Here is a 13357-nt window from a genome sequence, read left to right as displayed (position 1 = left end):
TATGTGAATAAATTATTATGCAAACAGAGATTTTCGACGTTGCTGTGTTTAAGTGATAATTACTGTGTAATTCTGACATTTTACTTTCGTCAAGATGTTGAGAGGTAAGTGTTAAATAACTGAATCACAGTTTCACATACTAAAGCAATCTAACCACTGCTGCCACTACACTAATACCACAGTGTGAAATCAGTGTTACAAGTTGAAGACCGATATTAAAATGCTACTTATATAAAAGTATTATCAGCAAAATGATCTTAAAACTATAATAGGCAACTTCTATTTTATAAAAAAACGTATGAAAAAGTCCTTCTGGCTCTTATTGCTTGTTTTCTTTCAGGTGTGGTAGAATCTTGCAAATGCCATTAGGAGCACTAAAAGGGGGCAGACAAACCTGATTTGTTCACAGTTTATCTGTCTCATGTTTTACTGTCAAGATGACAGTTCCAGCAAAAATGACAGTTATTTTTATAAAAGCTTCCTACTGAACCTTTAAAGTATCAAAAGAGAAAATACACGTTATGTTATATGTGTTACATTACAATGTAATATATTACTGGTAGTTAATTCTGATGCATTAATGTGTACGAGCCTTTTACTGCTTTAGTATGTCAACGTGGGGCTAATTTCATCTTCTTTACATACAGCTGAGTTGTTGATGCTATAAAAACGCATCACATTGGAGGTTTGCAGTGTGTTTTGTAAATAAAATTCTTATCTATAAAAAACTCTCACTGTCAAGTCAACAGAGATCAATAAAAGCACAATTCACACTAAAATTACATACTAGAAAAGAGAAATACACACTTATTAAAATTAAATACAGTGCTTGAGTAAATTTACTTTACTCTCTACCACTGGTGGTGTAAAATGGCAGTGTGCTTATATGTAAAATCAAACACACACTAGCTTTACGTGCTATATATGATACATAGGGTCACAGAACACAGAGCACCGAGTGCAATGTAGTGCAGTCGGCTGCACAGACTCAAAACCTGCTTCAACATTTATTATTCAACGCTGAGAAATGATACATCTCAGAGAGATACATTAGTGCACTCTGTTGATAAATTATATATAGTGAACCTGTATTTCCATGATTTAAAACGCCTGACTAAAAGTAAACATATCATGCAAGAAGTTCCAATTGTGATTTTGCTCATTTACACTAATAACTCTCATGTTTTGGCAGTGAACTTGTATTTTTTTATTTTTTTTACTGTAAAATGTTTCTGATACTCACACTGTTGTTTGTCAAGCTCAACGTGACTCATGGGCAGGTAAGTTATCAGAACGGACCTGATCATTTCAGTAATGAGCGAGGTTACTGAGGGAGAGAGGAGAGATGTGTGGGGGGCTGGTGAACCTTTTAGTGTTATTAAATCTTCAGGCGTCATGTGGCCATGTCCTGGGGAACACTGAAAGCATAGCGAGACTAGAGGAAGAGGATCGAGGGTGATGGAGAGGTGTGTTAATAAAGCTGATTGTCTGATAGCATGTAAAGTAATGAATTTCATCATTGTTCATTCACTTAAAGGCTATGCTGTGTTCCTATTGACATGCGGGTAGCCGTGATTGACTCTCTGCTGTGTGTGATATACATCTGCATCAACAAGCACCCAACATCCACATGCACACACAGAGTCAATAAATGCTTAAACAAAAGCATTTCTGAGGATGTAACCAGGCCGGTTGCTGTGGCGACAGGAGGACGGTAATGATGTTAAGCACCACAGAGACTACAGCAGTGAAGGGCAGAAGCAGCACTGCGCCAGCTCTCCTGCCGACGCTCCACAACAGCACATCAACCCACTGTACAGAACGCCAAGTCTAAACTCACTCATGGCGAAAGTTAGACAAATGCTGTGATTCATTCTGCAAATGCAGTACGTACGAGGATGATAACTGGTAAGTACAGTAATTATCTGCTAAAAATATCTTGAGTTACAATGACAACTATAATTTGACAATAATTCCGTGGAAAGTATGAATAATTGAGCAGAAACTACAAAACCCTCTAGTAATACCTCTATAATTTTAAATATACCATTTAATGAAAAAGTTTTCTACATTCATGTTGCTTTATTGAAAGTATATAAATTCTATATTTTTAATCAACATAACTAACAACATAACCATTAAACAATAAATGCATTAGCTTAGGGTCCCCTCGCAAAGTTTTTTTTCTGTAATTTTTAATGAAGACAAGACAATGGTGAAATGAATATTTTACCTCCTATACAAAAACTTGACAACATTTTGTGCCATTTTCGCCAACAAATATTAAAAACATACTATGGAGGTTTCAATCAGTTTGAATTTACTGTGTCACTAAAAATCATTATATTTAGAAGTTCTTTATAAGAAATCATAAGGAAAACCGCAAATGTAATTTAAGCCCTAGTATATGAAAGGGCGCTGTTATAATAATCAATTAAAGAAACTACAATTACCACCTTGCGGTTATATGCCTCTGTGAAATACGTAATGTTTCACAGAGGCATGTTTGACTAATGTCACCAAGTCAGTTTCTGAACAAATCCCAAAAATGCCAAAAGTCTACAGCTTGACTGCAATGATCATCTTGATCAAGTTAAAGTTAAGAAATGTAATGCATGGGGAAAGTTTGCATTTCACAGTTTGAAAAGCTTTTTGACAGCAACCACTTACATAACAATTATGCCCCTGATGCTCTTCTATCAGCTGCAGCGGTACAGCACAGCACAGTTAGAAAAAGAACCCTTAGTGGCTACAGCCTCTCTCTCCCTGCAGCTTTATGCAAACACATCATAAACTGACCTTGCATTGTACTGTTAGTCAGTGATAGCCTCTCTTGACTGCCGACAGGAACAGATCTGCAGGTGTATCCATGTGCTCGAATTATAGTAATAAAGAGAGCTGTCACTCAACACCCACATACCTTTACATTTGTGCTCTCAGTGCAGTCCATTAAGTATAGCTCAAATGCACAATAACTTTCAGCTTAGGAGTTCACCCTACCTGCGTACTCATGCATTAAAACATGCAAATAGACGTTAGTTATGGGCACTGTGTAGTCACGGGAATGGTTGGGGGTGATATGCACAGTTTTTACATTGTATACTGTTTACGTGTATGTATGCAGTGAATTTACAACCCACAACACTGTAATCCACTCTTTTTTTGTGCCGGTGGTGCACAAGGATATCGATTTTAGACAAATACGCAGACGTTATTGTACTGTCTTCATTACTCTGCAATTGTGTTTTTCTCAGCATAAAGGTAAATGTCAGGAAAACCAAATAAATAGCTTGATGATATACCACCTCATGTATCCATTAGATGTACAAAAGAAGATACAATCAAATATAACCCCCTGAAATTAGGAGGAAAGGAACAAATAAAATGCTAGTCACTTCCAGGTTGCTACTCAAACCTCCTCGCTGTGGAGTGTATTTCACAATTTGATTAATGCACTGCTCTGATCCATCATGAAGGATGTTCAGCTGGGCTCCTTCACTTCAATCACTCACTGTCCGAACTGCTGGCCTGAGATATTATCAATCAGAATCAGTAGATCCCTGCTTTCTAGAAACACCATGTGCAAGACGACTGACTACACTTCATCTGTTTCAGGCAGCTCTTTCAATTCAACTATGACATTTTTAAATTCTCGTGTTTGTTCTTCGATGGTGCACTGAGGAAGTCGGCACATCAGTTTTCTCACAGTCTCCTCTTTGATTCACATAGCTGCAGTATGTTTCGAATATGTTTTGAGTTTTGGTAGGTGTTTTTGAACTGGCAGTCTTTTAATGTGATGCGCACAAACCATTAACAGGTGCCGCAATGTTTGTTGTTTATTTCACAGGCTTTCTCTTTTTCTGACCTTGACCCTACTGTAAATATATCTAATTTAGGAAAGAAAATATATAATTTTCCTCTGCAAAAATGTTACCAGATGGATTGGCACTGATGATCCATATCACAGCATTCACCTTTGCCTCCTCATCAAATTTTCATCTGCTCTGTGACCTATACTCTCCACAGCTGATTCATTACTATGCCCATGATACAAGGGCAATAAGAGAAGAATCATTTCATTATTCCTCTCCCATGTTCCTTGTACATTTCCCTTCCTGCCTCTTGGCTCATTCATAAAGATGAAATTGGAGTGGGCTTATTCCTCTCTGGAGCCTGCTCCACTTCTAGCCTCTTAATGTCTTGGCCCATCAATTTGTGTCAGTCTCCATTCGGCTCTCCGCAAGTGACTTGGTCTCCTTGCGTGATAGCCCTGCTTGGCACAGTCTCTCTGCCCGTCCTCTCTCTCTGTCTCCATCTGGTCCTCTCCTCCTCCACCTGACTCATTTCTCTCTCTCTCTCACTCTCTCTCTCTCTCTCTCTCTCTCTCTCCACCTCCACACTTTATTCTGCCCTCCTGCCATCCTTTGACCTTCTCTGTCCTCTTTCATGTAGGCCAGCTCTGGCTTTTCCACCTGGATCTCACATGAATTTAACATTGATGCTGTCAGAGCAGCTGAAGCTTAAGTCTAATCTTCTGCTGTACCGCAGGAAAGCCCTTCCTCACCCTCTTCTCTCTCCTAAACTGTCTTTGACCCCGACTCTTCAGTTTTCTCTCACCACATAGGATTTTGTGAATGCTTACAAAAAAACTCAACAGCTCATCATTATCCCCTTTTATAACTCCTCTGACGCTGGCCTGACCACTCACTCGTTTCTCCCCAGTAATCCTGGAAAATATGATTTATCAGACAACGTGCAAGTTTTGTCTTATGGCATTATTTAAAGCTGCTATTTCTTGAGTGTCCAGCCTTTCAGATCCACTCATGTCATCTTACTGGATTTTTTTTCTTTGGGAACTTGCTGTGTTCCAGTCAGATTTGGAATATATCTCGAAAATACCCCCCAATAACCCTTTGACGAACGCAGTGACACACTCTGCTCAAATCTGGCTCTAATGTGGTTGTTCTGGTAATTTAGTTTCAGGACATGTGTGACAAACTGAGGATTGTATTGTGTTTTTTTCCCCTCCAGATAGATGTTTCTAATTTGGTGGTTTTAAAAAAAAGTGGACCAAAAATAAACTACTGATATTGCACTTTTGGATGTCAAAAGTGGTCCCCAAAAAGCCATGGCACAAAAGAAAAAGGATTTGGCAGTGTCAGGCAGCTGGTAAGCTGGAAGTCATCCATCCAACATTTTCAGCTGAAAAGCAAAAAAGCCCTCCGCAGCAAAAAGTATGTGAAATGTGTGATGAAGTGAAAATGCCTGCACCTAAATGCCCACATCCACTACGACCATTCCCAAACCATAAATCCTTCTTAAGAACACCTAATCCAGCACCGGGAGCACCTAAGCCTGCATTACATGACACTCCTTCATTTCTCTTGGTGATTTCAGGAAGCTGATGATATGAGAAGTTGTGGGTCATTTCATGCTGATTTGACTTTTTTCTAATCCTGCACGGCTGTGAATCTTTCTGTCAAACTGCTGTGACGGAAACCTCAGCATATGAATATAATTTTTATGTAATGCTGGAATCGTTTTAGTCGGTAGTTTGACAGCTCTGAAAGTAATGCCTGTCAGCATGGGTGGATTATAAAACGGGACCCCTGGGCACAGATATGCCAAAGGCCCTACCACCTTTGCTACATAACGGCAAAACACACAGACTTTGTGCTGAATTTACTGCTTTTTTTTGTGTATGTTGTGTGTTTGTAGTTGCTTTGTTTTTCTCTGAATTCATTTTGTTTTTCTTTTTTTATTGTTTTGAGTCCTATTGAACATATTTTTTCATAGTTTTGTGTCTCTATGGTTGGTTTTCCCCTTTTTGTAATTTCTTTGAGTCTCCTTGAGGTCATTTTAAGTCTTTTTAAGGTAATTTTTTGTCTCTCTGAGATATTTTTCTGTCTCTTTGAAGTAATTGTGTCTTTTATGTCTCTTTGTGGTTGTTTTGCTTCTTTTTTAAACTATTTTGTGTCTCTGAGATCATTTTGTGTCTTTATAAGTGGTTTTATGTCTATTTGAGTTGTTTTGTGTCTTCTTGATGTAATTCTGTCTTTTTTTGAGGTATGGTTATTTTGTGCCTCTTTTACATAACTTGTAATTATTTTGTGTCTGTGTGGTCATTTTATGTCTTTTTTTGGTCCTTTCATGTCTCCTTGAGTGTCTGCTTTGGTTGTATTATGTTTCTTTGTGGTTGCTTTGCCCCATTTTGTAGTTACTTTGTGTCTCTTTGCAGTTATTTTGCATCTCTTTGTGTTCATTTTAAGTGTCCCCCAGGTTGTTACATATATCCATGCAGCATTATATCAGTTTGGTAAAGTATTTCATACAGACTCAGTACTGATCTCTACCCAAGCACTGGTGGTGTCTGCCTCTGACAAATCTCCTGAGGTTGTGATTCAAAGGAAAAAGCCACAAGCAAGTTTCACACCTCTGATAATAGACCAGCTCCTCCCTATGGCCAGAGATAATATGGACTAACAACATACAGCTTCTGCGGCATCCTGACACGCAGGCTCAGGCTTCTACTGAACAGCAGAGATATTTAAAAACACTCTACCGCACAAAAAAAACGTATTTTCATTTGCAATGTTGAATTAGAAGCACAAGGAGAGAGCAGACTGATGCAGAGCTGGATGCGATTGACAGAAATTCATATACTGTTTGCCCTGCATTATGCTCCAAAACAACGAGCTGGACTCCTGTCTCCTGTGCAGCATAATCTGTCCATACACACATTGCACAGGGTTACCCCACGGACCTTTGGTTCACAATTTCTCCCTCTTCACCCATCCCCCACCTCAGTCCCTTGGATCAATAAGCAGAGGTCACATAAATTAAGTGGAAGTCTAATCTTATTTTGTAATCGCACCAGGTGGAATGTAGTTGGCAATCAGCAGCTGTGCGTCATGAAGATTAGTTAGCAGAGGACGCAGATGTTCCCACTGCAGGTGTGATTCTGCTCCAAAATGTTGCAAAAACCTTAACATGCAGTCACATTTCTAAAGGATAGAGGGTGAAATCATCTGATCTAAGCTATAATCAGATGGTAGAATGGGCCAGTTATTGTTGTGAGTGACAAACACAAGCACCATCTCCACCTTGAACATGTGTATTGCACTGTACACCTTTTTTTTTTTTTGCACAGCTGGTTGCTGTCTCATGGCATTATTAGAAGGGGGAAGGTTGAGAACAGAAGATTTATGTGGACATTTGGGGGTCACAGTTTACGGGCTGAGTGTCAGCGCAGTGAATGGTCTGTTTACTGGTAAGGATCACTGAGACACAGCACCCCCAAGAGGATAAAACTGCACACTACAGCTCTCAGGTTAAATAAATAACACGCAAATCCTCTACATTTTCATCAAGCACGTTCACTTTACATCTGAGGTCAATAGGTACAGATGTTATCCATCTAACCGCTCAAACAGTACAGTGTTTTAGTAGGTTAAAACTGCTGCAGTACTGTGACCATTTGTCATGTGCTTGTCTGGGAAGAGAAATGGGCAAAATCATACCATGTAGTGGCCACCTGGCACAGATCCACAGGCTCAAATTGGAAAAAAGGCTGTGAATAAAATGAGGATTTAAACAGATGTTTCCTGCTGTGTCTAACTAGTATTTTGTCCTAAAGGATCCCGCACCGCTGGACCACCTGTGGTCTTAATCTAGACTTCTTTATTCATCCATGTATCTCATCATCCCACCTATAGCTCACTGCTACTGATGATCTGTGGCTGTGTGCATGTAACGTCTAGATAAAGACGTGATCCTGCACACTGGTTCAAAACATTGCCTGATTATTAATATAACATTGACTGCGTGAGATCCTTTCTTTATCATTTGTTGCTGCCTTTCCATCACACAAGACAAGATGGCAAAAGGACATGAAATATGAAAATGTTCTTAAAAAAATAGAAAGGAAACTGAAATAATAATAATAATCCCCTTTCGGCTGACACGCTACTCAGCATGAGGAGACCCAGTTTCAAGGACCTACATCACGTTAGCATTTAGTTCAAGCTGGCATTTGGCCACAGGAGCTTTTACAGAAATATGCAAACATAATCAGGACTCCAGTCCTATGCCTAATAGAATGAATGGGGGCAATACATTAAGGTTAAAAGGATAAGCAGAATCCTTGGCTTGCTCCCAAAAATTAAGATTTAATGATTTCTCTCTCTTGATAATCATAAAGTAGCTAAAGCTTTGATTTCAAAGTAAAACATGCATGTTTTGGGGTTTCATAATATTAGCATCGTGACATTTTAAGGTTGAAGGACAAACCAAATTCCCTTTGCTGTACAAATCATATTTTCTAATTATTTTTCATTTATTTTTGTCCTCACAGCACAGCAATTTTATAAATGTGATGTTGTTGTTTAGTCATAACGTGTAAAAACAGGCCAGGATCCGCAGCTCACAGTAGCTTGCGCTCTGAGCTAAATGCTAGCATCAGCATGCTAATACTCACAAAGACAAGGCTGTTGATGTTGAACATGTTGATGTTTAGCGGGTAGGTTTACCACAAGGAAGTTAAAAAAAAAAAGGAGAGGTCATGGCCTCATATAATGTCATACTTGTAGAAACGCAGTACAACACATGCACAATAAAATCTGACCTGCACATGCCAGAAGGCTCAATAGCTGGTGCACCATCATAGAACATGGGGGATGAGTGATTTGTTGGACTGAGGTGTCTGCACCCGGCTTTGGGTCCGAATATTTTTCTGCCATTTAATTGAGTGTACCCAAAAGTTCTGTCAAGCCAAGTGCACCCAGGGAGGTTGAAAAGAGAGCACCCAAAGAGTCAAAGAGTGTGTCCCAGCTTCCTTTGAATAACTTTAGTTTACAATGCAGTTTGTTAGTAAGTGCTGAAAACACAGTGCAAAATAATATTTAAATGGTTATGATACTTTGAAAGGAGCCATTCTTCATAATGAGTCCTTTTTTACTGTTGACACTTTAAGTAAGACTACATTTTGCTGATAATACTAATGAATTTTTACTTAAGTGATGTGAAGTGATTTTGATATGTAGTATTTTTAGACTGATATTTCTACTTCTACTCAAGTACAGAATCTGAATACTTCTTTCACCACTGGAAATAACATCATAGCCAAAAAATCAGTTACTATCAGCCAACATGTGATTGGACAGAGTGCTGCTCACCTCCTTCTTCAGCTGGGAGTAGGGCTGGTTCATTGATGGAGGTGTGGAGGGAGACAGGGCTGCTGAGGATGAAGCTGCATCTGTTCTCTGGCCTGATAGCAGGCAGGGACAGAGACAACTGATTTAGTATGAAAAACTTACTAAAGGTTTGGCTACATTCATTAAATGATGGTTAAAAGAGGAGCAAAATGTAAACACAAATTTCAGTGAGGATATTAGCTAATGTTAGTGGAGCAAACGTAGGCTTATTTAGCCATGGGCTAAACAAGTTCATTTCCACCACCCTTTCTTTTCTCTCTCCTGTCTTTCTGTTGGTTTCTGGTACCCAAACTTTTCTTTAGGAAGCTTTTACTATTGACTCAGTTCCCCAGTCACTCCTCACCCAATTAGCAAGTTAACATTTGCGCCAGGTTTGGGGACTGGACCGAACCATTTAATGAAACTACAGGGGGGAGGCGGCAAATCTGAGGCTCTCTGGATGTTAACTTTAAGGGTTCTGAAGGAAGAACCCAAAAAAGAAACCCCAAGTATCAGTTTGCACATTGTAAAATATTTCCATTAATGTTAAAAGGTTAATCATTTTCAAATGAAAAAATTCTTAATGTTCTTATGTTTTTTTAGGGTTCCTGACAGTCATAGGCCCTTAGAATCGTCCTAACTTTGGCACACCTGACCTTAAGTATAGAATAAAGTAAGAATTTGATCTGATGAGGGCGCTAGTTAAGTCACTACATTTCATCCTGGGGGAAACATTAATGTGTATAACAAATCACAAAGTAATCAACCCAAAAGTTATTGGCACAAAGAGGTGGACCAACTGACTGACAGACCATGTGTATTACCCGGACGTGGCTGTCCTTAGAGCCTAAGGGGCCCTAATGTCTGGAAATGTGCTGTTCTGTGTCAAACTGAAAGATACCATGCTGAAATCTCATGTAGTTTAACTATTTATTGATCTATTTACTTATTTATTTAACCAACGACAGCACACTCTACTTTGAGTATTTTTAACTCTATAAAGGTCAGAAACCAGGGAGACACATTTAATGGAGCATCAAAAACTGTTTTGGTTTTTAGACCCAAAATAGGTTTGCACTTTAAATTATTCAGTATTGAGACTGAAAACAACAAAAACCTGCACCACTATCCTCTGACGGACCCCCTCGGTGCTCATTTATTCTTCTCCATCTGTTAAGGTTTTTTTGTGTGTGTATCAGCTTCCGATTTTACACCTCGATGACATCACAGTGTTGCGTCCACCATGCAGGTCTTTTTCAATTAGCAGCTCTCAGCACGGACATCAACACCCAGCAGAGTGTACCTGAAAATAAAACGAAATCTGCCAAATCTGTTCATAGGAGGAGGTTGATTCTACAGGGCAACATGCGTGATACATACATTTGCCGTCCTGTTAAACAAAATCCCATTTAACTTGCTGGGTGTGGTATATAATGCTGCTTCTAGCTGTTTGCATCCTTACAGTGAAGTTAAATCTACACCACAGAGGATAAAGCAATAAGCGGATGTCTGCAATCTGAGCCACCAGATGTTGCTGTAGTGCAAGAACAGCCTGCAGAGATTCGAAGGAGGGTTGGTTGGCATCTGGAAAGAAAGAAAAGCTGCAAAACAAGCTGTATTTCTTACTTTCTGCAAACGCAGCATTTTGGAGATGCAAAGTTTAGACAAAAGAAAAGGTCTGGCTGATGTTAGGTATGACGCCATGAAGTTTAGGACAGATGATACATCTGGCTCCAGTGAGAAATATGCAAAGACAAAAAGCACAAACTGTTACCACTTTGGATAAAGAAAATTCTAGGGGTGGAAAAAAAAAGATGTTTCCCCCCACTCGCCCAGAGCTCAACCACATGTGGAATTTCTCATCTGTGTGTATTTTCACCATTTACAGGTCTGCTGGATAATTTTTCCCATGTTCTCCCACACACACACACACACACACACACACGCGCACACACACGCACACACACACACACACACACAGATCTATCTGTCATCTGGTTGAACATGAACAGTCCTCCAAAATAACACCCTTTTAACTCCACCCTACCGTGTCAACCAGTTCACTGTAAATGGCTTGCTGCCAGTAATGGGAGAGGTACTCAGATCCTTTACATAAAATTGGTAAAACTTGACTGTAAAAAACACTCCATTAACAAGTAAAACTCATATGTTCAAAATGTATTGTAAAGTTTTTTATAATGCAGAATGGGCATTTCTTAATTTTGCACTAGATAACAATGGAAATAAATTTTAGTTGCAGCACTCTATTGACCCTTTGAAACCTGGATCAACATCACTTTTCTTGTGCTGCATTCAGACTTCACAAGTACTTAAAACTTCAAAATCTTTGTTTGTTTTCATTTGAAAACATGGGGGAAAGACAATGAGCAACTTCAGAAGAACTGTCTCACAAATTGCAATAGATAAAGCTACATTTTAAAAAAATAACTTTATCATAATTATCTATTCAAACTTATTTTACAAGATTATTAGCATTACATAAGAACTTTTTTCCCCAAGTCATCTCCTCATTTGTTTGTTTTTATGTTTTTTTTATCTCTTTTATTTTTCTTCAAATTTTTAGGCAGTTTTCTTGTACATTTTATAGGGTTTTTTGTGCTAAGGAGCCAAACAGTGCTGAAGAAACAATAATCGTACATGTGAAACTGCTTTATTTAGTGTTTTTACCATTTTTTTTTATCACCCAGTTCATTTGTTTTAGATATGAGACCTCTGTGGATAATCCCACATAAAAACCTCCTGAACAATGAACACTGGTGGAATTCGAACCTAAAAAAGGGGTAGGGTCTAAAATATGGCAGATTTTAAAGGTCAAAATTAAAACAACTTAAACAAAGAAACAAAATTAAAATACAATAAAAATACCTATTTTATTTAGAATTTAATGTGTCATAATTAAATAAAAATGTTAAAAGTGAAGTAATTTAGCTTTCATCATTAATAAGTCAATTCATAGTTCTTCGATATGACATCATGCTCCCATGCTGCGTTAAAATGAAATCACAGTGCAGAAAAAAGGGCAAGTAGGTGTATTTTCACTTCAGTGTTGTTTGATGTGTTTTAATTTTAGCAGAAAAGTTCAAAGTTACTCCCAATTTCTCGTGTATACGTTCAAAAAAAGAAAACTAGATCTTTGTTATGTGTTCCTGCTTTACTGTGTTCTTTAGAGATCTACTTGATTAATTATATAGCTCACTTCTAACAACAATTAACTCAAATAATGACTAAAAAAAGGATTTGGCAGCTCCTGAACATCTTAATGTGGTTACAGTTTGTGAACAGGAAAGAGGAAATGTTCTACTGCAACGAAACCCCTTTCAGGTTGTGATAATCATTAACCCTGTGGATGATGTGCTGGTTGAATATTAGACTTTAATCCTGTCGTTGAGATGACACAAAACATAGCTGACATAAACGTGTGGCGGCACATCTTAACAGCTTCATATTAATGACTGTTGGGCTCATTGGATGACTTCACACTCTGCCAGCTCCTCACTGTGTTATCACGTCTGATGTCATCATTATGTCTCAAAGCAGTGCCGGGTCCTGACTTGTCGACGAGGCCGACATGGTTGGAATGCCTCGGAGGGAGTGTCCCTCCTTGTTGTCACGGAAACTGCCTAGATGTTTAACTCTGTGCTGTAACTACACACGAGGACAAGCCACTTCCAGATGTCTTAATTTACATTGTGATATGTCGTGACCTCTCCGTCTTCTTCCTCTTTATTTTGTCTTGACATGAAACTCCACAGAGAGGAAAGGATCTACATTCCACAGCTGCCTGTTTCATTTTCAGACACAAACATTAACAGTTCGAGGCAATAAATAATCTCCTACTTGTGCTTTGCTGCTCTCTAATTACTCTAACTCCCTTCCTGTGCTCCCTCAAACTGCACTGTTCTCCAGGATTTTTATCACCCCTCCTTCCCTCCCTCCTTCCTAATCCTGTCTCGTTCTTTGGTGGTAGAGGCAGAAATTTGGAGAATTCTTTTCAGTGACCACACCAAACTCTCCAGTCACATGCCCTCTTTTTCCTTCCCGTCCTTCTCCTAAATAAGGAATTACAATCTGAGTGGGGAAAGACAGAAAGAGCAAAAGGGGCGGGCCGTGAGTGAAATAAGAGGACGTGAAGGCATATCTCTCTC

Source organism: Plectropomus leopardus, chromosome 13 (assembly GCF_008729295.1).
Source record: "Plectropomus leopardus isolate mb chromosome 13, YSFRI_Pleo_2.0, whole genome shotgun sequence".
In the NCBI taxonomy this organism is placed as follows: Eukaryota; Metazoa; Chordata; class Actinopteri; order Perciformes; family Serranidae; genus Plectropomus; species Plectropomus leopardus.
The sequence above is the reverse complement of the archived record's forward strand: the minus strand, read 5'-3'. Positions refer to the sequence as shown.